At 42.7% G+C, this 25639-nt stretch overlaps 1 protein-coding gene across 4 annotated transcripts in view; it reads left to right on the top strand.

Moving 5' to 3' along the window:
• Positions 1-25639, top strand: part of GLI2 (GLI family zinc finger 2) — a 177387-nt gene that overhangs the window by 14512 nt on the left and 137236 nt on the right. The window contains exon 1 of one of the 4 annotated variants that reach the window (XM_052675714.1): positions 16781-16821. The exons of the other annotated variants lie outside the window; for them this stretch is intronic. The gene's annotated coding sequence lies outside the window, so the exon portion shown is untranslated. Of the gene's footprint in view, positions 1-16780; positions 16822-25639 lie in introns of those variants that run through there. 4 annotated transcript variants of the gene reach the window in all.

Raw genomic sequence — 25639 nt, 5'->3', positions numbered from 1 at the left:
TAAATGGTTGCTGACTTGCCATTTGATTCTTCTTCTGGAAGTCAGAGGGATCTGCACGTGGTAGAGGAATTGAAAGCAGTTCTGGTCATTAAGACGGCAAGACAATAATTCACAGTGCTATTTTTGTTATATCACCAACTGCAATATTTTAGAAAATTTTAGTGTTCTTAAACTCTTGAGAAGCTTTAAGATATATGTATATATTTAACGTATAAAAGCCCTTTGTATTCTGAAGACATCTCATGGCAAACTGATGACTGAAAATGACAGAGGCAATTCCAATTTGAGCTCACCCACAGTAAACTTCTCTCTTGACACCTGGTGACATAGTCAAGTCAGTAAATAACCATCACGTTCCTGCCCACTGAAAGGTCTGGGGTTTGCTGGAGTATGTGTGTTGGCTTTTTCTGAACCCACAGTGCTTGTGTGTGGCTCTTTCCCCCACAGCTCCTCGCACAGCGCATTTGAATGTTGGACAGAGTCCAGATTTCCTCCCTCCTGGGGATTCCTTTGCTGCTAATTTAAGTGATGGCAAATGCAAACTTCTTGCCAGAGCTTGCTGTGTGTTTTTGGATGCTTTCTTTAGCTATTCCCTGAGGGGTCAGCTTTTGTCCTTCCTCACTGCTCTGTTCTGCTTTAGGGAGGGAGGCTGTGAGCTGGAGCTGATAGGTCCCACCTGGCTTTGATACTGCTTCTGACATGGCTTCAGAACACAAGCGCCTGTCACAGTTTTTGGAGACTTTTACTTTGTTGTTGTCTGTACAAAGCTGGGCTTATAGGCATGTGTGTATGCAATCTTTATTTTAACAGCAGATTCATTCTTGCCTGTAATAGTGTCTCGTTCATATTAGATGGTCTGCAGCAGAGTAACTTTGTAATTTTAAAAAAGCTATTTTGTGTAGCTATTAAAAAGCAATTTTCTTTTTCAAAGTCCTGCGTAGTCGATGTGGGATAGAGTGAACATGTTGAGAAGAACCAAGTGCCCATCTGCCCAAAGGTTTACAGGTTATCGCGTTAAAATGGAGATAGCTTAGACCGTGGTGTCACATGCTGGTCAGGACACTTAGCGGCCACAGTCCCCTTGCAGACAGACAAGCAGTAGCCATGAGCATACACGGGCTGGGAAGTTCAGGGGGCTGCTCCTCTGTTTGAAGCTGCCACCTCCCTCTGAGGGTCCTGCCCTCGTCACAGGCGCAGGATTTGACGCCTGCCCCGGCGCCAAGCTCTGCTCCCCACGGTTATTCTCCGGAGCCTCCAGCCTGCTGCGAGGCCTGTGCTTGCACAGCCGGGAGTCGGTTCAGTTGTGGTTTTACCCCTGTCAGCTATTTTCAGCAGCGCTCCTCTTATTTGTCCAGATGACTTTTCTGGAGGAAATGTGCAGTTGGATGTGTTCACTGGAGGGGGAAGAACAGCGGCGGCTTTATGAAGACGCAGGTGTTGGCGGAATGTCATCCATTTGTGCTTCGTTTGCATTGGGTTTCTGCAGGGCCCTGTGTTTTCTGTAACCATCCAAGGTGTTTTTAAAAGCAAAGAATTTGGCTTAGCACAGGAGTATGCAAGCCCAGCCGGTGCGTAGGTGTGAAGGCCCTGGTGTGGTCTTCCATTTCCTTGTGGGTTGAAAGTCTCTGGGAAGGGCACCTTGTAGGCAACTGGAACAGATGGTGAAGGAGGGCTCTAGTGTGGCTTCCCGGATGGAGAGAGAGACTTGTGTGAGGGTGGGAGCAGAGTGGCATGTAGACTTGGCATTTGGTGAAGTTACTAGATGACTTGTGGAGAGCACTCGAACAGCAGCACAGCATTTCGAAGTAGGATTCAAGTAAGCAGAACACCCTAGACTGCCTGGGGGAATAAACAAGAGAAGGAGAGATTTAGGAAGAGCCTTTACCCAGGATCCCGGGTCCTCCGGAATCAGTAGGTGACTGTAAGAATGCTGCAAATCTGTTGCTTCCAGTAACCTAAATAAAGTGTGTTTGGGTGTTTATTCTATAGAGAACAAGTAGCAGGAACTCAAAACATATCGCTGGTAACCACAGTAAGTGTAATGCATTCAGGTCTGCTTCACCCCATTACAACAGAGATTGACAAATTGGAGAGAGTTCAAGGGAGGAAAAAAAAAAAAAAAAAAAAAGTAACAGGAGAGCTTGAGGGATTGACTTATGAGAGAAGACCAAAAGAGCTGAATATGGATAACTTGGCTAAAGGATGACAAATGGGGTGGCTGAGATATAAATCTACAAATATCTGAAGGGTGTAAACACCAAGGCTATGAAGAATTATTTAGAGTGGTACAATGGGGTGTAACGAGAAGTAATGGGATGAAATTTAAGAGAAGGCAAATTTCAGTTGAATAATGGGAGAAGCTTTTTGACAGTGTGATGTATTAGGCCATGGGTTGCTCTTCCAGGAGCAGTCCTATTGCTCACTACTTAGGGCACAACCCTGTTCATTAAGAAGCCAGAGATTTTCAGTCTTTATTAAGGACAGTTTCAAATTGTGCCTGTGGGCTTTATCTGTTTGACACAGATGTGCAAGTTGTACACAGAAATCCTTGTGCCTGCATTCCTTATATGTGCATCTTGATACTGCATCCCTTTATCTTGATGTCAAATGGCTCTTGACATTGCAGCAGTGGACATGAGCCTGAGCAGCTTCTCGAGCCACAGCTCAGCTCAGACAGCCCTGTCGGTATGAAAAGTTGGGTCATGTCTGCTCTTTGATAAGGGCCTCCTCTTACCTCTCGCACTTCTCCCCAGCTGAGGGTTGTACTATTACCATTCGGGGGTGAGTTCAGTTATGGTCCCTGGAATCACCATCAAAGCTATACTGCACCTGTGTGTAGAAACCAAAAACTCTTCCACTTTTCTTCAAAGAAATCAAACAAGATCCCATCGATGCACGTGGTCTACAGTCTTTTAAAAATCTACAATACTGCACCATAAGTTTTTCTTCAGAAACTCCCATTTCTTCTTCTGCTTTTCATTTCACTTGAAATGCAAACTAAGGTCAAAGGATCACTTTCCTACGGGCAGAACACACTGCATTGTCTGTCATTTAAAATGTCCTCCACGGTAACTGAGGAAGGGTTCATTTATCTGCTCGTTATGCCTAAGCATGACTCTCTTGAATGCATCTTGCCTTTCCTTATCTTGAAGGGCTAAATTGGAAAATTAGGTAAACTAGCTGTGCAAATCAAGTTAGAACATCTCAACTAAGATGATAGTTTATCTTCAGCATAGGGAAGATGGCAGAGATTCGTGTAATTAGAGAACCAAATACAGCTGCAGCACTTAACATACACTGGCAACTCAGCTATTCTTTTGGAGAAAGAGGACAGAAAACTTTAAAGTATTGGTGTGCTCGGAGCATAAATGAAACGAGCTGGAAGTCTTTTATAATTGTTCTTAAATGTGTTTTGTATTGCTTGTGCTGGCCCTGAAGAGGTCTGTGTCTGTATACTTCAGGGAAATTTCTGAATTATATCCTTTCTCAGCCTGTGGGAAGAAAGAACCACTAAAGGGTTTCATTCTCCTCTGCATGAGGATATTTTCTTTGCGGAAAAATGCAGTTTTGTTCAACTCAGAACTGGATTAATTTAGCGAATGCTTTTAATAGGGAATTTTGCTGCAGGGGGGAGGGAAATGTCTAAATAATTGTGTCTTCATTGCAGCCCTTCCTGTCACCGAGGGGGCTGTGGTGAGAGTGCACTTCTGGATAGGAGAGCTTTGCTTTGAGCCACTTTTCATACCCAGATCAAGGGTGGATGTGTGCTAAAGGCCACTTGTCTCAGGAGAGCGCCATAACCACTAAGCTGCCTCAAGTTTGCCACCTTAAACTAAGTGGTTTGCATTCAGCAGAAATAAATCATTCATGTCAGAATGACTCCAGAATTATTTTTTAAAAATTGTTTGGTTTCCCTGCTGCGTGGAAGTATCAATAATTCTCCCTACCTTATTGCTGAGGCCACTTTAAAAAGGAATTTAAATTATACTGCTGGTGGTCATTAATAGCATTTACAGGAGACACTGGTTTTACTTTCTGGAGTTTGATTCATAATACTTTAGCACCTCCGTTTGTAATTGGGGCCCTACCAGTTTACAGCACAGCCTGGCCAGCATCACTCCCCTCATGGAGAGGACGGGGCAGTGTGGTCAGGTTTCTTTCCAGCTGTGTTGCTAATTCCTGCAGATCTAAGTAGTGTGGTACATCATTGCTAAGCAGTGGCATGAAGGAGGCAGAGAGAATCATAGAATCACTGACGTTAGAAAAGACCTCTAAGATCATCCAGTCCAACCGTCCACTTGCCATCAATATTGCTTGCTAAGCCATGCCCCTAAGTATCACATCTCCACGTTTCTCGAAGAATTCCAGGGACAAAGTGTTTGGAGTCATGAAGAAAGGACTTTGGGAAAGGGCACGTCAGACTAATGTGAGTTTGGGGGTCACTGCAGCACTCCAGGCCACTTCTTTTGATGACAGAGGTCTTGGGATACCTTGGCACAATGCAAATGTGTTCCTGCAGCTTTCTGCTCACCGTGCCAGATGTGTCTGTGCCACCCAGTTCCCTCTGTTCCCACCCTGCTGCAAACCTCTGCAGCAGGCCAGAGTTGCTCGGGCCATTTGGATGTTTTCCACTTCTAAGTCAATAATCTGCCTCTGAAGGGCTGGGGAGATGGTGGGAGGTCAAGGCCAGGCCATCACAGCAGGAGTGCAGAAGTTGAGCTCTTAGAGACCCAGTGTACAGGAACAGAGCTGGGCAGTGTGCAGACCTGAAATAAGAGTGCGTTTATCAGGGAAAGAAAGAAGATTGCACTCTCTTTTAATCTGCCATCAGGAATGCAAAATCCAGAGTCAGCTTGCGCAGCAAAAGGATTAATTTGCTAATGATGTTGGACCTGCATGAATGTTTGAACTACTACTATATTGAATCGTAGTAGTTTGTCTTCTTACATTTCCCCACAGCAACTGCAAGAGAGTTTCAGATGTCTGTGGCCCTTCCTGCTCTCCTTCTACCATGAAACAGATGTTTTGCTGCCTGACTCTAAGGGCTGGAGCAGCCGGGAACCCACCTTCTGGCAGGAAATGAGGAGAAGGCCAAGCAGAGGGATCAGCCCAAGTGCAGGGAACACACCTTTCTTTTTCTTCCACCATATGGGAAAACACACAAATGTGTGCATGGAAGCCACACCGTGGAAGCAGATTATTTTGTCTTGAAATAGTGTATTCACTTTCTGTAGCGGAATTTTAGGGCTGGGCAGCTAATTTCACTCGAGGGTTACATAGTTTCTCTACTGTCTTGGGTCTTTTCTTATGCTTTCACCCTCTCCTTTACTAATTCCTTTCTTTCATCTCCTGCAATTCCTCCTTCTCTGCCCAACACTGAGTGCTGTGAGAGCAAATGTTTATAATGCTTCTTCAGCTTTTGGTGAAATCTCTTCCAGCTTTCAAAGAAAGCTCTTTCTTTTGGTCTGCTCTGATGTAAACTTTTAACAGGAGGAATTCCTTGGATTCAAGAATGGCTTCAGGAGCCCAAGTGCTCCGATGCTCTGTAGTGCTATGTCCTTGTGAGTTGGTGTAGAAACTGCCATCATGTGTTGCCTTCTACCTCTGCTTTTAAGAGTGGATTTAGACCTTCTATACTTGCAGCCTATAGTAACATTGCTTCTTTTTGTTTATGTCTAAATAAGCCGCCTTTCCACAAGATCTGTCAGAGGCCAAGGTTGGGTTTTATGAAGGAGTAAATAAGCTATGAGAGAGTTATTCTGTGCATTGTGTCAACAGAAGTTTATTTACCTGTTGGAGGAGGAAGTGCCCCGACTTGTGGCAATTTGTTATTGTTTTCTATTTTGTTGGGTGCTAACATGGTTCTCAGTCAATTTTATATTCTGGTTTCCCACAGAAAAAAAAATGATATTGGCTTTTTTTTTGCTGTTATTTTCCTTGGCAAAACTTAATACTTTATTTATTGTTAGCTGCCATAGGCTGTATTTGAAGTAGCTGATCCTTGGAGATATATAACTCACATATTTACTTTGCACATCCATTTAAAAATACTGAGGAGATTAACCAGCCTTAGGTGATGGAGACTTTTTCCTTGTTACATACTCATTTTACAACAAATGCAGATCAGCAGTGACTGCAGGTTATGATAACTAATGGCTACTTGCCCTGCTCATCTATACTCACACAGTTAGTTTCCATTCATGCTTATCAGTGTGCTTTAAAAAAAAATTATGCCGATGGAAATAGAAAGAAGCTGAATCACAGATGAATGGACAATCAGGAGGTATCTTGACATCTGTGGACTGTCTGGAAACAAGGAGCCTTGGCTCCCTGTCCCAGGAACAGGACCACAGCTCACAGTGCATCAGGGCTCCTCTGAGGCTGGTTTCTCAGTGAGTGATGGTCCCTTCCTGTTTGCACTGTGTCCTGCAGAACTTGGAGATGCATGTTTCTTAAGGTCTTGGCCAACTGCTAGCTTAGCAGGATTCTGTCTTGTAATGCAGAACAAATTATACAGGATTTATTGGGATGTCCAGAGAAATCAGCTGTCTTTGCAGTATGTCATCCACCTTGGATGAATAATTTCTTGTCATTTTTCTCTGACAAGACGGGAAACTGGCCATGACTCTGAGCAGTGTCCTCAACATCTCTTGTGAGGGCTAAGAGCAGGGGCAGCACAGGAACTGTGCTCTGTTGGGCTGCACCATGACATGTGGCCTTGACACCTCTAAGTTACCTCCAGATAAGTGAGTCATAAAGCCATGTATAAAGCAGGGTCCAAGTGGTCTCACCAAAGAGGTAATGTGCCAGTTGTGCTGGTTCATACAGTCCCAGCCTGGAGGTGTCTAACAGACTTCATTCACTGCATGGTCACATCTGCAAATGACTACCTGAGCTGCCAGGCTGGAGTCTTTTATCAGTGTAAAATTCTCTTGGAGATGTAGAAATGACACTGGAATAATTAGTAACCAACTAGTCTTTATGTCTTGAATTGCTCTTCTCAGAACTTTTTTCTTTCTTATGGTCTGTGCTTATAAATCTGATAACTATTGTAAGGGAGTGTGTGTGTATGTGAATGGGGAAGGGGGGAAGGGGCGAACTGTTAGTATTGATCAAACCGAGTCTTAAACTCTGGGTTGTGTTAAGCTGGGATTTTGTCATATATATTTAACATGTACTGGAAAGCAGTGTGGGACTCAGGGGAGCCAAGCATGTGTCTGGGATGACTGAGAGCTGCCAACCAATCTTGGGATTCAGATGCTGAATTATGCTGATTTCCCTAAACTTTCCTGGTTTTGAGTAACGTTTTTCTAGCTGAGGTTTTGCAAGTATGGAGCCTGAAGCCAGTTTAAGGAAACTTTGTGATGTGAAAATTAAGTTTTCTCTAGTAAGCTGCAGTTTGTCAAAACAACAGCACGCATTCCAGTTGGACTGCAATTTGGCAGGATGCAAAGATTTCATCTCTCCCTTTGAATATCCGAAGAAAATGGAAACCTGGCATCTTAGCACTGCGTGGATTTCTACACAGTCCTTTCAACAGCTGGGATAAGCTACTCTGCTTTATCACACATTTCCCCAGTGTTATGAATCACCACCTTTTCTCTAGTTCACAGGCAAGCTTCTTCTGTTTTTGGAAGCTGGTATGTTTGGCTAAAGGGACAAAGAAAGGGTTTTAAAGGGACTTGCTTAAGGATAAGATTGATATCAAACTGGTTGTCTGATGCGAAAGAATCGCTATATAATTGGAGCTGGTGCTAACTGACATTTCTGTTTTTGGGGAAAATACTTCGTGAAAATTCATTCCACCTCCCAACAAAGCTCTTAAAAGTGTCTCACGGAAAGGAAATTCCATACGTTTTTCTGCTCTGGAAGGAAAAAAAAACCCTGGTTTTAGCTGATGATTCCAAAATGAGGGAGAGCAGCTGTCTTCACAGATTCCCAGAGCAGGGGGCTTAAACTGCCCCCCATGCTTCATCTCAGGCTTGGACTCATGGAATTCCCAGCTTTCTGCTTCTGCCAGCATCCTGGGATGAGCATCCAGATTCCCAGCTATAAAAGGCAGCCCATGAGGTGGGGCTGCCTGAGAATGGTAGAAGCTGAAGGCTTCGACTGCCTGCCCAGACAGCTGGTGAGAAATTAGGCAGATTTCTGACCCACCCCACCTGTGGTTAGCTCCAACTGGTGCACAGCCGCAGATGTTTCCAGTTTGGACAACCTGACAAGTCTCATTGGAAGCCTCTCATGACAGGAGGCTCCTGACCACCATGGTGGCATGTCAGTGCATATGTGATGTCATATTATTATTTACTGCTAACAAGGTTTTGTAAAGGTGTTGAGATTTGGAGTCTTGCTGAAGCAGAGCAAAACCTTGTGAACATGGGCTTCTCTGTAGGTCACCATTTGGATAGGACCTAAATGAAGGTGCCCAAACAGTTGTCAGCAGGTAGTCAATAAACCAAATATGTCTGAGCTGTTCTCTTTCTGCTTTGTGACCTCAGTAGCTTAGAGGTTTTCCTTTTATAAAATTTACCCTTATGTAAATTTACTAACAGCTGTAAGAACGATTTAGTTCCACTCATTAGTGATGAAGCAAAGGTACATAATAAAAAAGGAGTAATACATCATCTGATGTATTTTGTTCCTGGGCTGGATGCAAACATGGCACTTTAAAGTATTGGTTGTTTCCAGGTATAGTGGACCTGCAATTGTGTGTTTTGGAAAACATAGCTGTCTAAGTAATAGGAGATTGCAGCCAGCTACGCTATCATTAAATCTTTGCTGAAAAGTATGGAGAAATGGTTTGCTTGTATTTGCGTGAATTACAGCCTGTGTAGATCAGCACAGTGCAAATTTTGCAGTCTTCTACTATACCGTCATATCGGTACTCACAACAGCCAAGTTCAGAAGTTCATTGCTTGGAAAGGGGAAAAAAAAGTTAGGAAAGTTTGCTCTGTCTTATTTGTGCTTTTATGAAGGCTGTCTGGAGCTGAATAACCCCTCGTGAACTTGCATCGTCCACCCCAGCTGCAGCCTTTCAGCTCCAACAAAGACCACTCACTAAATCCAGGAAATAGAGCGGTGTGTGGGTGAGTTACTGACTCCACATTCACACCCTGCCTGCTGTCCGGGGGGAAAGTTGCTCCTCCCTGACCGCTGCACCGCGAGCCTGCAAGCGCAGCCTTGCACATGTGTGTGCATGGAAAAACTGTCCTTTGCCATCCACTGAAAACTGCATTTTCCATTGGATTTTTCCAGTGGTGCAGCTCGTTAGAAACCACAATAAAAACTCCAGGCTGCAGGATTTGTATTCCTTGCATACCTCACTGCACAAAAAGGGGAGCCAAATGGTTTTCTGGAAGCAGGATTTCAGCCACGAGCAGTGATTTAAGAGAATGAGAATATCAGCTTCCAAGAATGTTTCAGTTGGAAAACTTTGAGATCTGCTTGAGACACCACTAGTCTATTTCCTTTGCTTTGATTTCTCTGCCTCTATATATGTAGCCACTGGCTGTTGTTCTTTTACCCTCCAAAAATCTGTTTTGATGCCCTAAACATCATTTTCTTTGTTATGCTAACGCAGGAGATGGAGGGCATGCAGAGAAAGAGATAAAAGCAGTGTTGTTTTATGGATCCTACACAGTGTACTTCACAGAAACTTTTAAATACTGTGCACAGTGCTCCTTAGTGGGATAAATGCTCTTTAACACCATTTACAAAACATGAACAAAAGAATATTAACAAAGATGAGTAAGCATGGATTTCCTTATTTCACAGGTGCAGAAACAAAGCTCTGTAAAGCTTTATTGTCAGTATAGGATCTGCCAGGCATAAATGGTAAGGCTCAGCCTTCAGAGCCATCATGTCTGTGTGTTGTGGTGACCTTGGTTGGAAGGGGACAGAAATTTAAAGTGACTAAGGAGCATATTGGATATTTAATAGCTTAATCATCAGCTTTGGCTACTTGTGGGGTGTGACATATTTAGGAGATGTAGGTGACATGAATTGCCATCGCTGGGGGAATAAACAGCTCAGAACTTCAGCTGCCTCCCCAAGAAGCTGTTACATTTTGGATAAGAGAACTTTAATTTTAAATGAAAATTTAGATGTTATGATACTTGAAGCCTAGAACTTTCCTTCCCATCATGCTGACAGTTCCCTCCTACTCTTCTGGAGAAGAGGAGGCTCAGGGGAGACCTTATTGCTCTCTACAACTCCCTGAAGGGAGGTTGTGATGAGGTGGGAGTTGGTCTCTTCTCCCAGTTAACGGCAGTAGAACAAAAGGTGATAGCCATAAGTTGCAGTGAGGAGGTTCAGGTTGGATATTAGGAAACATTTATTCTCCAAAAGAGTGGTGAGATGTTGGCACAGGCTGCCCAGGGAGGCAGAGAAATTGCTGTCCCTAGAGATGTTCGAGAACCCTGGAGGTACGGCACCGTGGGATGTGGTTAGTGGGCATGGTGAGGATGAGCTGACAGTTATACTAGATGATCTGAGAGATGTTTCCAACCTTAGTGATTCTGTGATTCTATGAAATGAAGCAGATGGGAGGTTGGACTTAGAGTAAGAGGATACCCAAATACCCAAAAGAGCAGTTATTGAGGAGGAGTGCCTTACAGGGCCCCTGCATTCCTGCAGCACAGCTCTATCTGAAATCTCACTACCTGGTTTGCATTTTTTTTAAATCAGTATTAATGGTGTAAAAATAGTTTAAAACAACAACAACAAAAAAAACCACCAAAAACGACAACCCTTGAGGAAATATTAATGGATTAAAGCAGAGTTGTTTGAGCTTTCCATTTCTGCTGGCTGCTCTACTCACTGTGTTTGGGGATGCTCTTCGTCAGCACATGCTCAGGAACTTTTTCAAAATTAGATTTTTGACTGGATCAGTTCCTATATTGATACTGTGGTTGCATTAACGTGAATACAAGAGAAAGAAAGGAAGACGGGAACAGGAGGTGAGATGGGATCGTAGCATCCCAGGCTTAGCTTGGTGTAAGCTGCTTCCTTGGTTGCTGAGACAGGCTGCATTTGGGATGGATGGTGGGGCCTGAAGTTGAATCTGTGTGAGAGTACAGCAGAAGCATTTGCTGATTGACCTGCAGGCCTCCGGAGGTAATCCTGGATGTCAACTACTACACAGCCGAAATATCATCATCTCTGAGGCTTTATTTATTTAAATCAGTTGGCCTTGCAGTGGTTTTATCCGCCCTTGGTCTTATTTCTGTAGCGTGATTCTGCTGTTTATCAGTCACTGGGATTACGCTGCAGCTGGAACCACAGCGCGCAGAAGAGCTGGTCCTCTGGGGCTCCTCCGAGCAGATGTGCACCAAGATCTCTGCCATCTGCAAATGTCATGTCAGCCTGTTTTCTCTCTTCAGACTGGAAGTTTCTATGTCTTCACAACTGTACTTACAGCTGCTTTTTTTTCTTTTTTTTTCCCTAAAGTTTCTCTCAGCATCAGGACACAAACTGCTTTTGGTCTTCACTGCCTGCAGCTGGTTGTTTCCTCCTTGCCATTTGTGCTGGTGCCCAGGGACACGAGCTGACCAGCCCGGTCCAAGCTGCTTGTGAGCTGCTCCCTGCATGCTTTTAACTGTGGTTCAGTCATCTCCCAACAGGCTTGCCAGTAAACTGGAATCATCTGTCTTGCAAATGGCCTTGTCTTTAATTAGAAAATCTTTAATGTCTGTTAAGTCACACGTGGGTGCCAGAGTTTGCAGCTCTGTGATGAAAGTTTGCAGTTCTGTTGCCTTGCTGGTTCTGGGGTGTAGTGTCTTAAACAGTGATTTCTCAAGAGTCTGCATAACTGTATCAATCAGTAGGTGTTCCACAGTTAATTCCAGCAAAAAAATAAAAAAAAAAAGAATAAATAGGAATCTCCTGTTTATTTATTTTTGCCAGTGAAACAGTAGAAAAAGTTTTTCAATTCATTTTCTCATCTTTATCCTCCCCATGACCAGCTGTATGAGCAGATTATTTTTGTTTGCCTGGTCTGTGTGCAAGTGCTAATGTGTTTTTTCTGTTTTTGTTTTGTCCTGCAGTCCAGTTCTCTGAGCCCTGTTTGCTCTGCGTCAAGCGTTAGATTGTTTCTCTGTTAATCACATGTTCTTCCTGGCAATAACTTCCACTGCCTGGCTGCTGCCATCAAGTTTTGTGTATATTGTGTACACAATTTTTTTAATTTTTATTGTGTACGCTTCTACAGTGCAAGCTCTTTCTGATAAAAGTGCTCTGCAGGAACGCTGTGACTGCAGCCAGTTCAGAAACCATGTAGGCTTCTTGGTACATCTTCCACATCTCATTTTTCCATGTCAGTGTTGCGATACAGGAACTTACTTTGCTCCAGACCTGGAAGGACCTCTATGCAAAGGAAGGACCTTGAGCAAGCTCTCTACAAAAACCCTTGGAACTTTTTCTGATGTAGTAACCAGCAGAGCATGACCGTGGTTCAACTCATGGAGCTGTGGAGAAGGCAGAGTCTTTCCACTGAAATTAGGAGGAGTTGCTGTGGGAGAGAAATGCAGCCTGAGGCCAGATGGACCACGGGTCCCACGTTCCCCATGTCATTCTTGTAAGTTGTAGGATCAGGAATGGATGCTGCTTCTTTCCAGAGACTAAAACCCCAACTCTGAGAAAAAAAATTGTGGGCAAAGCTCATTGAATTGCACAGAGAAGACGATTCTTGAGAAGCAGCATGTTGTGCTTTGTCTGCAAAGGAATCGCTCTTTCATGAAAGACTTCGTGTTCCTTGGATTTATTTATTTATCTTTGTCTATTGAATGAGCAAGGTTGTTTAAAAAGTGTGGTGGGGAAAGGGCACTGGGGAAAAGCCCCCTCCTATACTCACTCATCAATTCTTATAGCATTAAAAAAAATTAATTTAAATTGCCACTTTCTTCAGAAGGAAGTGTAAAGCTTTCATAGTTCTGTTATTTAATTTCCCAACTGGATATGAAATTAAGGAAATTGTAATTGTTTGACCTCTCGCATCAGGGAGTCTAGGTATTTTTCTTCTTTTTCACAGGAGTACATCTGTATGAGGATAATGGCTTCCCCAGAGGCTCTGCTTCTTGTAAAATACAATCTAATGGATTAAAATATATCTCCTCTTGCTGGTGCTTTTGCACGCTGTGACCTGCCTTGAGTTTGAGTTTGGGGTGGCTCCTATTGAGCTGTCTGAAGGCTCTGAGCATACTTCCTCCTGGTGAATTGTTCTCCCTGAATTTGTCCATTGACTAAATCCTCTGGATTTGGTCGGTTGTCTTCCTTGCACAGTTCAGTAATTTTTTCTCACTAAGCATTGCTAATGTGTCTTCCATGAGCTTGCAGCTTTTTGAGCTTTGATCCAGGAGCCTTTCCAAATTCAGCAAAAACAACCAAAGAAGTGAGACTTCTTTTTCCCTCTTTTCTTTGTGTCCTTTGTTACTGAAAAGGGCTGAAAATATTTAATACTATTTAAAGCCAGACAAATCCCTCTTTTGGTGATTTCTCCAAAACACCAGTTGATTGTTGTTGGCAGGGACATCACACGGGAAAGGACTAGTTGTTCTGTGTGGTTTTGAGGCCAGAATACTGCTGAGATCACCCCTGGTGGCCGGGTGGAGCTCACTGGGTACCTGCCCAGGAGCCATAGTGTCCTTATACAGCCGGTGGATCTCTGTTGAGGAGAGGAAATAGGTTGATCCCAAAGAACAAAGCTCATCTTCACCAAGGAGCAAAAAAAACCCATGCTGAAAGATGCTGAGAAAGCAGAAAATGTCGATCTTGAGATCTCTGTGCCCTGTGTGCCCACAGCAGGGATTGGAACTAAGTAATCTTTAAGGTCCCTTCCAATCCAGGCCATTCTATGATTCTGTGTGTCTGACCAGCTGCATGTGTGGTTTTTCAGGGGACCTGATGTACTGCCCCAGTGAACAGATGGGTCACGGTGTGGGGGTGAGGATGCATTTATTTTGAGGGCTCTTGAGGATAACTTTGTGTCCTGACGTCAGCACATGGAGAGACTTCCCACATCACAGGAATGGGAGCTGCAGAAATGCCACCAGAGCGAGAATATTGTGCTCTCAGAAACAAAAACTGAGTGAACACCAACCTCACCAATACATTTAGCACTAGTGATAGTAATGATGAGTTCAGCTCCGTCATCCAGCCCCTGCTGCCCACATGGGCCACACAAGTGGCCTTATGCACACCCATAGCAGCTGGTGAGCCAGCTCAGCTTGCGCAATGGGAAGGAATTGGCAGGAGAGGACTGCTGGAATGGCTTTGGGAGTTCACGGTAGGGAGAGGTGACTTTGGCAAGGCCAGGGAAGGGCATCTAGATCTGCTCAGGAATTGAGAACTGTTGCGTTGCATCTTTAGATATTCGAATCTGTGGCTTATTAGCATACGTTCTTCAGTTTTTAATATGTAAAAGTCTTCCTATTTCTTTCCCTTTCTCCAATCCCAGCTGCTCTAAGAGTGAGGAAATTCCCCACCTTGCCGCAAACAAGAAAGTAAAGTGCTCACCATGCTGCTGGTCCCTCCAGCCCTGTGCAACCAGAGAAGCACCCATGGGAGCACTGTGGGGCTGCCCAGCTGTGTCAGAATGCTGCTGTAGCTCTGCTTGCACTGGGCAGGCAGCTGCACAGCAGCAGCAGCAGCAGCCAGCTTGCTGACAGCACAGCTCCGGCACCGCGAAGAATCGAGCCCTTTGTATTTAACTGTCCAGACCTAACGCACTGACATGGTCGTCATCAGATACAGTTGACACATGTTTAAATAGTGTATCTGGCTGCTTTGAACAAGTGGGAATGTGTTCTTGGACCGGTCTGCTCTCTGCATTTCTACAGAGTTTCCCACTGTCCATTTTCCATAGTTACTTACAGCAATTACGTGGAATCCAGGGCTGAGGCGGCTGCATGCACAGACTCTAAAACCACACCTGTGGCTTTTTTGTGTCGCGTATAATTCATTACTGAGTGATGCTTCCTGCCCTGTCTTCTTTGCTCCTCGATGAATGAGCTGTGCAGCCAAATCAGCTTAGCACTAACTAAAGCGGCGGCTTGCGTTCAGCTGTGGCTCCGCCGTGAGTCGTGCAGGGACGTATTTGTGTTGGTACGGCTGGGTGCTCACAGGAGGCTCCAGCTCTTTTGATATCGGATCCTCTCACAGCTTGCATGTCCTGCCTCAGCTTTCTTTTCCCTTCCAGAGGCATGAATCACTGTGTCTTTGCAGAGCTTCCAATGTGCAAAGGTATTTGTGCTGAAACCTCACCAGGCTGTAATTAATCTGTAGACGAAAGGAAATGTTTTTGTGACAGCTAAATGAAGACCAAATAATGTGATGTGCTGAAAGGTATGCTCAGCAGTCTGATTTGGGGTCTGAAGTTTATATGCATTTAGCTTTACGGTGTGCTGGAAAACATTTGAAACTAGAATTGCCTCAAGTTCCACTTTGTCTCAGACAGAAGTATATGGAGAAAACCCAGCACATCACCATATCCCACTATGCAGAAAGTAGAACAGGGGTTTTTAAAAATGGCATGCTGTTATTCAGAGAAATTGAAAATATCAGGCAGTATAAACATATAAGTAAGATGCAGAGGAGTGCTTTACACAGAGAGACACGTGCTTAGTGCGTTGGGTCTGTACAATCAGAGCACATTCCAGTGAAGGAGGCTGTGTCTTTTGGTTTTAGTTATGCTGAGATAGAAAACATCTGATAACTTAAAAAATTGCAGTCTTTTGTAAATTAAGCTTTTTTTTTTTTTTTTTTTTTTTTTTTTTTTTTTTTTTTAATCTAGATTTAGATTGCATTGCAGAAGGAATTGCTTATCATCTTGTTTGAAAGTTAACTATTTCTCCAGTGCAAGAGTTTTGTTTTTTCATTTTTTTTTTAAAGAAGGTGGTAATGCTCTGAGTTCATCTTTCAGCTTGTTCGTTACCAGTTTTACATTTCAATGCAAGCTCTCTCACATTATTCAATATCTAGTTGAGAATATTGTGGCAAAAAGACACACTGATTTTACGTCATGACACTGGGTCTTTAGGTAATAGTATGATCTTACAGAGCACTGAGACCTCAGCTCCATTTGAATAGAATCACAAAATCCTGGAAATTCTGGGTGGAAGTGACCTTTGAGGGTCCTCACTCCAGCTTCCAATGGGGATTGTCATCAACTCCACGTTGAGTGGTCATGGCTTGCCTGGCAGAACTGGAGAACCTCCAGTGCCAATCTCTTGCTATGGCCTGTTCCAACAATGCAGGACCCAGCTAGAGAAAAAGCTTTCCAGATGTCCTGCCTGAACTTCTCAAGCTGTGACCTGAAGCTCGTGCCCTGTGTCTTACCATTGCTGCTACCAGGAATGATTTGGCTCAGCTGCAAGTGCTTTCAGGCAGCAATGGGCATGTACTAGAGCACATTAGCCAAATCTTCACCAGTCCACTAACTACAAGGAAGTCTGCATCTGAACATTTCATCATGGCTATATCATACCTATAACTTAGTATCATGACAAGACTGTGACAGTACTGCTATTATTGCTACTATTATTATCATCATCAGTTTGTATGTAACACGAATCTACCATTTCAGCTTGTTATCCCTATTTTTGTCAGTAGAAAGGTATATTTTCACAGAGTGGGCAGAATCACATATTGGTATGAGAGTGAGTTGGATTCTGTTATGACTTTAGCATCATCAACAAAATGATCAAGCACTGTAAATTTACATTACAATTATTATGTCAGTCAGAAACAATATGACTTGATTTTTAGGTTGACAGAGAATACACCCTGGGAATTTGAAGGAATATATTTGCCTCATTTGGAAGCTGGGTAAGTCCTAAAATAAATGTTTTGAGAATATGTATGTAGTTCAGTGATATTACATTCAGCATGTGTTTTCCAATTAGCCCAAGTTTTAAGACCAGAAAATTTTTTGCATCTGTTTTATATACTTACCACAAATGAACCCTGCATTGTGAACCATCTTTTTGGCAATATAATTTACACCTTGCACACCAACGGCAATGCTTTTTTGCTTTGTTTTCTTTTTTCTGAGATGTGAATTATTCATTCAAGTAAACAAGTTGTAGATAGTTTAAATCCTGAGAAATGAATGATGCAGGAAATGTATTTTGGTAAAGACAGACATCAGTATCTTTCAGACTGTGGTGAATTGGCCATTGAACTCAAGAAGCCCTTTATACTATGGGCATGAGGGATGGCTTGAGTGCCCAGCTCTTTTTGGCTATGTAATTTTCTTTAAAGCATCTTGAAATGATGTATAAATCTTCCACATTTGAGTGATGGTGTTACTTAAGTCATACTTCTCCTCTTTTGTGGAAGTTTTCCAATGTCATTTGGAAGAACAGCTGCTTCTCACTGTCACCTGCACGGGATTATTTCTCTTCAAAACACACCTTTGTGCCTCTAGTGTCTTACAGCTTTGGTAAGGTAAGCTTTGGAACCTTTACAGAAGGACTTTGGTTCCACTTTAAGGAGAGCCCCCAGTCAATGCTTTGGGGATTCCCCAGGGTGACTTCAGGGAGGCCCTGAAACCAAAGGGCACAAAACACAGAGCACTGCGCTGGCTGTGATACGCAGTGGGTGTGTGCTCATGTGCTCACGTCTGCAATGTGAAAGAACACCTCTTCCAACAGCAGCTGGCTTTATTTCCCTTTGTGCTCGTGTCTGGTACCATCCAGCCACTTTATGAATGAGGAGCACCCGGTGCCTCTGTGCGCCCTGGCTGTGCAGCAGCTTTCAGAATTTGCTCTTACCTTCCTGCCTCTCTTCCCCTCCCCCTCAGTTTCTACTACACTTTCTCTTTCGACAGCAATATAGGATCGGACTGCTTTTCATTTCCATCACTTTTCCCCGCTGTGACTGAATCTGTGGCAATTAAATTTTAATTGAGATGCACACTGCTTAAATAGACACAAGACAGCTACAGCTATTGCTAATTAATTTTCTTCCAAAATGACAACATTTAATAATTATATTCCATGTCACTTACATTATTTATACAAGCCTAACTCTGGGAATTTTTTTAAAGGCACGTCAGCTGTGAAAGTGCTTTATGGTGTTAATCTCCTGTAAGGCAATTGTGATTAACTTGAAAAGGGAAAAGATGTTTATGGTGCATTTAGTAAATTAGCATGTAGCTCTGCAAGTTTCAGTAGAAAAACACTGAAACAATCGTATGAATGCATAAGAGTATTTCTAGTTGTAGCATTCAAATCCAGAAAAGCCCAAATGATAAGAATTTGTGCTCTTGTGTCATCTTTCATCTGAGGATCCCAGTGTACTTTTAACCTGTGAATGAACAAGCTCACTCTTTGGGACAGAGATTTCCTTCAGTTTCTCACTTCCCCTTTTGTAGCACAAAGAGATCGCCCGCTCCCCCAGCCTGCAAAGTTCCATGCCCTCTGCTCCCTTGCTGTAATAGCAGGCAATGAAAATGACCTTTTTGTATTTTAGTATGAAGAATCCATCAGTAGTTGCTGTCAGACAAGGTGTTGGATGAGCGGGACCATTTGTCTGTTGCAGCATGACAGTCCTTATGCAGCACTGTGACAGTGTGGGTAGTCTGCCTGCAGGAAAACATCTAATTGCCATATCATGCATGACTGGGTGCTTGCAGAGCAGCAGAACCATCAGCTCTGAGCTTCCAGTGTTCGCTGACCAGGTGGCAGCTTCTCAGGACAACTGTGAGGTGAATTCTCCCAGCCTTTCCCACAGGGTGCATTACAGAAGCTCCCTGCACAGAACAAAGGAGCTGGATGTCAAAGTGAGATGCATCAGCCTCAGGGATTTACCAGCAGATCACAGAGCTTCAGGAAGGTCTGGAGAATCAAAGGGTGTTTTTTTCCCACTGTCAGGGTCCTGCTTGAGGTGAAACTTATAACTGGGAGCTACAGTTGACGGATTTTGTGGGTTAGGGAAATAAATTTGGGAGGCTGGAGCAGATTAAGATTGCGATCCCTTGGAGGACCAAAGACCTACAAAAGTCAAAACTAGAGGAAAAAAGTGACTACAAGCAGCTGGTTGTGTATATTTCCTCTACTAGCATAAGATAACTGTTTAAAAATCTTTGTGCCTTTATTGATTGCTATGATGTGTCATTCTGGAAGTAGTGCATGTTTGTGTTTACACAGGGATGCTGGGGATTAGTATTGGTAATGCATTGGATTAGTGTTGGTAGTGTGTTGGATGGACTAATTCCCTTCCAAGGAAGCTCAACAGTTTGTGTTGAGGAGTGTTCCAGAGATGGCAAGAAATGCAATTGTGCTGCATGCTGACAAGATCAGAGGAGATCAGGGTGTTGTGGACAGGGCCACTGGGCAATTGAGTGTCTTGGAGAGAGGAAATTTGACCAAAAATCTTAAATAGGGTTATAGTGAAACTCTCTTGTTGGGTATATGGGGCTATAATATGCTCTTTGCCGCATAAGTTTAGGTGACCTCTTGAAGTGAATTGTTTTAGTTCATTTCATAGTGAACGTATAGCAAAAGTATTTCCAGAACTGTTTTACTCAGTGTTAAGATGGATTTGAATGAATGACTGTCTGACTTGTCGTCCACTTATCTTTTTGTCCAACCTCATGTTCAATCGTGAAAGCAGACATGAATTAAAAAAACCCTTCTTCCTCCTTTATTTTTCCCTCAGCTTTGACAATAGCAATATAGATTGAGACATATTTCCTTCTGTTTTAGCATCTGTTTGTTTCTTGTGCACTACTGCAGGATGAATGGTTTGGTACTTCAGAAAAAGAAACCCAACAAGGTACAGTTTTGTAAGTAATGGAAAGCTTTTGGGGCCTTTATTTTAATGCTATTCTCAGTAGATTGTAGCTTATTCTACTTTTCTGCTGTGCAGGTACTAGAGTTAATTATATGCAGATTGCTGTGCTTATCTGTCATGCAGTCACAATTCTTGGCAGAGAAGGTTGGTAGCAGGAGGGTTGAGATGCTGGTGTGTGCATTGTCTCCATTGTCCTGGGAACTGAGAGCTGCTCCATTGCACCTGACCAGACAGGAATCATTTACTTATGTAGCAAACAGACCTCTTCCTCCGTGTGTTTTCCCTGGAGTAATTTACACATGATGCTGTTTGCTTTGAGGTCTCGCAAACGCTGTGATTTGCATCTGGTGCTGGAGTGACTGACGGTTTATTCCTTTGATTGCTAATTCTCACGGTTCTGAAATATGCCTTTAACTGCCAAGGCTGTTGTGTAGCTGTAGGGGCTGTGACCAGGAAGGCCATGGGTCTGGTGAAAGCTGGTAGGGATGCATGGAATGAGTGGTCCTCTCCAGGTCCCAAACAGAAGTCAGGGTAGTGGCCGCGTGACTTTGGGGCTGTTGTTACCATTGAACAGACCACTTCCCCCAGAGGGAAAGCTTGAACATTAATGAATGTTTACTGCTACCAGTGTTCTTTAAAAATCCCAATGGGGTGCAGAGATGAAAAGCCAACCCTGTGCGTGTCACAGGTCCAGTTTTCTGAAGGCATTTGCCTGGATGTGTTCACACAAATACTCATCTTCTCTTACAGGAGCACTCAAGAAAGGTATCTAATGTTTTCTCATACACTGCTAGTGATCTGGGGACGGCCAACAGATTTTGTTCTCAAAAGATACTTTTTCTCAGTTACTTTGGTGAACATTTTATAAGCTAGTAATAAATCTGTGCGAATCTGAGTTTGCAGTGGAAATACTGGCTACAAAATAGAAAACGTATTGAGCTGTCTCACTTGTAATGAAAGGCTGGGAAAAGCCCAACGGGAAAAAGTGGTACAAATGTTGAGGAGCCATGGACAGAGTTTAAAGACAAGAAGTTGTGTGGGCATCTAAAACTGGTGACATCTCTCCACTTCTATAAAAATTCAGGCTCAGATGAATGACTGTAGAAACAGCAGATTGTCGGTGTTTCATTTCTTTAGTAGATAAAAACCTAACTTGCTTTTCAGTCAAGTGCTAGGTTATGACAGCAATTAGGATGAATACTTGGAGAGATGTTTCAGTATTTCTGGTGTATAATTTTGAATGTCAAGGTGCTCTGACACTGTGTGTGATACAGGACAAGTTAGTTATGAAAAAAGAGTTATAAAAAGGATTGTTCCCTTCCCTGGGGAAAGATGCAGTGCAAAGAGAGTTAACTGAAGCACACTGATATTTCTGCTAAAATCAGAACAATGTATCCTGAGGGGGTACATTCACTGGTTCATGATTTTCTAGGTAGATCTGATTCTAATCTTGGACACAAGCATAAGATGGTCAAAGTCAATAGTTTCATTGGTGAAAATAAGTATGAATGAGATTAGAAGTAGATTGATATCAGTGGTCCATATGGCCCAAGTGACTCAAATGGCACATACAGCAGCCCTGATTGAAGGAAGTGCATATGCATTTACTGCAGTCTGCCTGAAGCCAATGAAAACAGTGTGGTAAGCTTTGGAGGGCTTTGAAAGAGGAGACAATGGCTGAGGCAAAACAAAAGAGCAAGTCATCAAAGGATGTAAAGCAAAATGACAGGAACAAAGTGACAAGCTAGAAAAATGCTCTTTGCTCCCACATTCTGAATGGCTGTAAAATCAGCTTTGTACTCATTAGAGCCAATGTAAAGGAACTTGCTGTAAATGAAAATGAATGGCTTAGAGGCTGGTGTTTTGAGTTCAGGCATGTAGGTGAGTGCAAGAGGCACAAGGAAATGCCAAACTCTTGAAGCCATTCTGCAGAAGGAAGGAGGAGTCAGAGGTGGCCTAGAGGCAAAAAATTTGCAGTGAGGTTGGAAGAGAGTGAGGACTATCTCAGGTTTCAGATTTGAGTAGCAAACAAGATGCTCTCCACCTCTACAGCATTTGGCACCTTTTGCCACCTTTCATCCATGGTTAGAGTGCTGTGCAGAGCTACCGGAGAGCAGGCTCATGCCTGCATGTTGATGGGGAGAATCAAGTCTCTGAGTGAAATGTAGGAAAGATCTAGGGGACAGAAATCCCAGAAGTAGCTGTGAAGGGAAGAGGAAAATGGAATGAGAGTTGCAGACACAAATAGGATTCTGCTTTGAGTGAGGCAGACTGTGTTTCTGAGGAAAAAGAGAAGGAAGAAGACAGATATGGAAGGAAGAGCAAGAAAAGTGGCTATGAGGGTTTAGAAGGTAGTTGTGGAGGAGTGAAGTGATTATAGGAGAAGGGCAGATTAGATGTTAGGAGCTGTAGATGTGAGGTTAAAGACTTGGTTGTTTCTCTAGGAAGAACTTGACAAGGTTGTGTGTAGAAAAAAAAATACAGGCATAGAAAGTAATTATTGTATGCACTAATATACAATAAATAATATAGGATAACTACAAGACAAATAAGTAATTACTACTACTGGTAGAACTAAAAAGCCTAGATATCTAACTTTGGTTTTATATTTGTTTAAGGGCTCTGCCTTGAAGAATTTAGGCTTATCCTTTATATTATGTCTTAAATAGTATCAAGCAAAAATAGTAAACAGGATAGAAGTAACTACAGGATATTCTCAGGACAGTCTTTGTGATTTCAGTCTCTCGTTTAAGGAAAGGATGAAAAACATTGTTTTTATGTGTTGTCAAGTGGCCACAGCAGTCATTGTGCCTCAGAGTCTGGCAGCATTTGAAATAGCAGTGGGGACGTCCAAGAACGAATGCTCTCTCTACTGCTCAGTCTCTTGCCTGATCACCACAAAACACACTTTTGCTTGACTTGCTTTGACTGTTGGGTTGTGTGCACACAACGTGGTTCCTGAACCATTCCTTTGAGCCATAGCAACCTGCTGACATTTGCTAAAAGTCTTCTATTAGCCTGGTTTTTGTTTCAGTGAGCTTTGTGGATGTGAGATGTACTGGCATGTCAGCTCTGCTCATTGTATATGTGAAAGAGATACTACAGAGCAGCAGAGGATGAGACTTCCCCACTCTTCCATTCTTATTGAGGTTGTGGAGACACTGTTGCTTAGGGAGAGAAAGGTAGACTTTCCCTTTTATAACAAGAGAACGAATTTAATTATAATGTTCTTTCTTTCTTTCTTTTTTCTTTTCTTTTCTTTTCTTTTTCTTCCTTTTGAGGCTAACAGGAACTCGCCAGACCAAGAAACCAAGTCAGTTCTTGTAGGCAACCAAGCAAAGATTGCATGATACTCTGCTGGTGAACAGTTGTGTATCTGTCTCAGTCATCAAAATACTTGTAGCACAATAGACATAACTGCATAGTAAAGGAATGTGAGCTCGGCAACATTGCCACTGGCAGGATATAAACACCTTAAAGATTATCAGGACTTTGGGAGATGTTTATTACTTTAGTCTTACTAAGCCCTTATCGCAAAAGGAAAAACACAGAAGTTGGAAGGTGGGCATTTTGCTTATCAGCAGAGATAGGCATGGTAAGATTGTAAAGGCAGATGTTTTGATCTGTGAAAGTATGACAAATCAGCCATTTATAACACAGATTCATACATATGTAAGATCAAAGAGGATTGGGGTGCTCATGTAGTCTTTCTGTAACACCATCAGAGGACTTTCCTGTACTTAAGCCCATGTATGTCCAGTGATGAGTTGTTGACTACAGCAGATCTTCTTGCAAAGTTCTCTGAACAAAGTGTTAGCTCTGCAGTGTTAGAGTCCATCAACATCCTGAATCCAGTGCTCTTCTCTGCTGAAGCCAGGAGCCTTGTTTTGTTCTGAATTTCTCATTTTACTTTTAGCTTTCAGTTCCTATAGTTGGTATTAGGCAACTGTGATTGGTTTAGCAATAAGTTCTTGTAATGTCCCCTATCTCTGGGTCAAAGAGCATCTATTAGCAAATTTCTTTTGGCTAAATGTATATATTAATAACACCAATAAGTCATCCTACAAACACCTGCCTTTTAAGCTCACTCTCATTATTGTTGTGGATTGCACTGAACTCTGCAATTTTCATCTTTCTGCTTGAAGCCTGAGGGTTGTGTTCAATTAGCAGCCAATTCAGGGTTAAACAAAGACACATTACAAATTTTGCTTGGAAGAACACATACTGCTTTAGCTGCTCTGATATCAGCAGCCTCCATAGAACTTGTCACTCACTATTTGCTCACCATAAACTTCAAACCATCTTCAGTCGGTGTTTCTCAAAACTCAGTCTTCATTTTAATTATTTTCCCTGTGTATAGCCTTATATGTGCGGCCTTTTATGTGTTTGCTTTAAAACAGATAATCTTTGTATCCAGCCCATCTGGTAGAGATAGAGAAGCCAGGCATTGGTACAAAGCAGTCATCTTGATTTGCTGCAGTCATTTGTCATTGACAAACTTCTTCACTCTGTATTTGTTTCCAGTTGCTGGTATTCGTTTCTGACTCTCTGATCACATGAGTTACCACCAGATTCAGCAATACTGGTCATAACTAATTGGTGTATTAAATGGACTATTCCACTTCTTGTTTATTACTTGAGTTCGCAACATTAGAGTCTACACAATTAGAGAATCTCTTCTCTTTGAGTCCCTTGGTACTTTGATTAATTTTAATCTTGACATCTTGATTTCTGGCTAAATGAGTGCTCATTTTCACCCTTGTCTTTTGTCATTAGCTTAATACCCTCCTGAATACTGTAGCTTGTCTCCTGAAAGACTTATTCCCTTCCTCTGAAATGATAACCAGCCCTGCTGTGCGCTCATTTTTCTGTGTAGAAGATGGACTTACATTGCTGAAAATTGAGATGCTGCCTTTCCTACTTAGCTGATAATTTCTGGAATTGCAAAGAACACTTTTACCTGTATTGCAGCCTGCAGAAATGAACGCTGTTTTCATTCAGAGTATTCGATTCATTTTCCCGCATATAAAATTCCTTTCAGTGACTCTTGGTGGTTTCAGAATCTTTCTTCACTGATGCACTTGGTCTCCTTGTGAACTATGCTGCATTGCAGTTCATGGGTATATCCCACATAGCACTTTTCTGTCCTACTAGTTGGATGGTCGATATTTTGACAGATTGGGAGTCAGCAAATGCCAGTAATTGGCTCCTTGTTGCTTGTGAAGTTGGTTTAGATCACCTCCAGAGGTCCCATCCGACCCCAGATAGTCTATGGTTCTGTCAGAAATTCTTCTTTCAGCCCCATCTGGAGCAGTTTTCTCCGTTCTCCGGTTAATGAACTGCCAACCATTTTATGTGGTCTGCATCCTGCCTTCAGCAGGCAACTGTAGTCTTATAAAGACAATATGTGTTTCTACCCAGTGTGGAATAACAGCTTTTGTGGTGTGTGTTCAGTAGAGGAAAACGAGCCAATTGAAGTGTTGCTTTTTTGTTTTTAATTACATTCTTGTTTCCTTCCCAGGCTTCTATCTTCTACATACTTACATATGTGCCTCTGGAGGAAAGATTCAATAGACCGATGAAGTTAACTGGGAATGTATAAAAATAAACGAAAATTTTGTAATGTTGCATGTTCTGCAAGAACCCAGTTGCTATAGGAATTTTTGCAGCGATGCAATCCTTCATCTTTCATTTCTCAAAGCAGAGGTTTTACATTCCTCGAGCCAAATGATAGTTTTCTTGCCCAAGCTTTGGAGACTGCTCAGTGTCATGTAGATGGACAAGTTACTACAGGACAGCATGACTCATCCCATCTGTACATAAGGGAACCCATTATGCTTCACCGCAT

The sequence above is a fragment of the Tympanuchus pallidicinctus genome, unplaced genomic scaffold (genome assembly GCF_026119805.1).
Source record: "Tympanuchus pallidicinctus isolate F22 unplaced genomic scaffold, pur_lepc_1.0 scaffold15, whole genome shotgun sequence".
In the NCBI taxonomy this organism is placed as follows: domain Eukaryota; kingdom Metazoa; phylum Chordata; class Aves; order Galliformes; family Phasianidae; genus Tympanuchus; species Tympanuchus pallidicinctus.
Note: the sequence above shows the minus strand (reverse complement) of the source record. Positions and strands in the feature narration are given on the sequence as shown.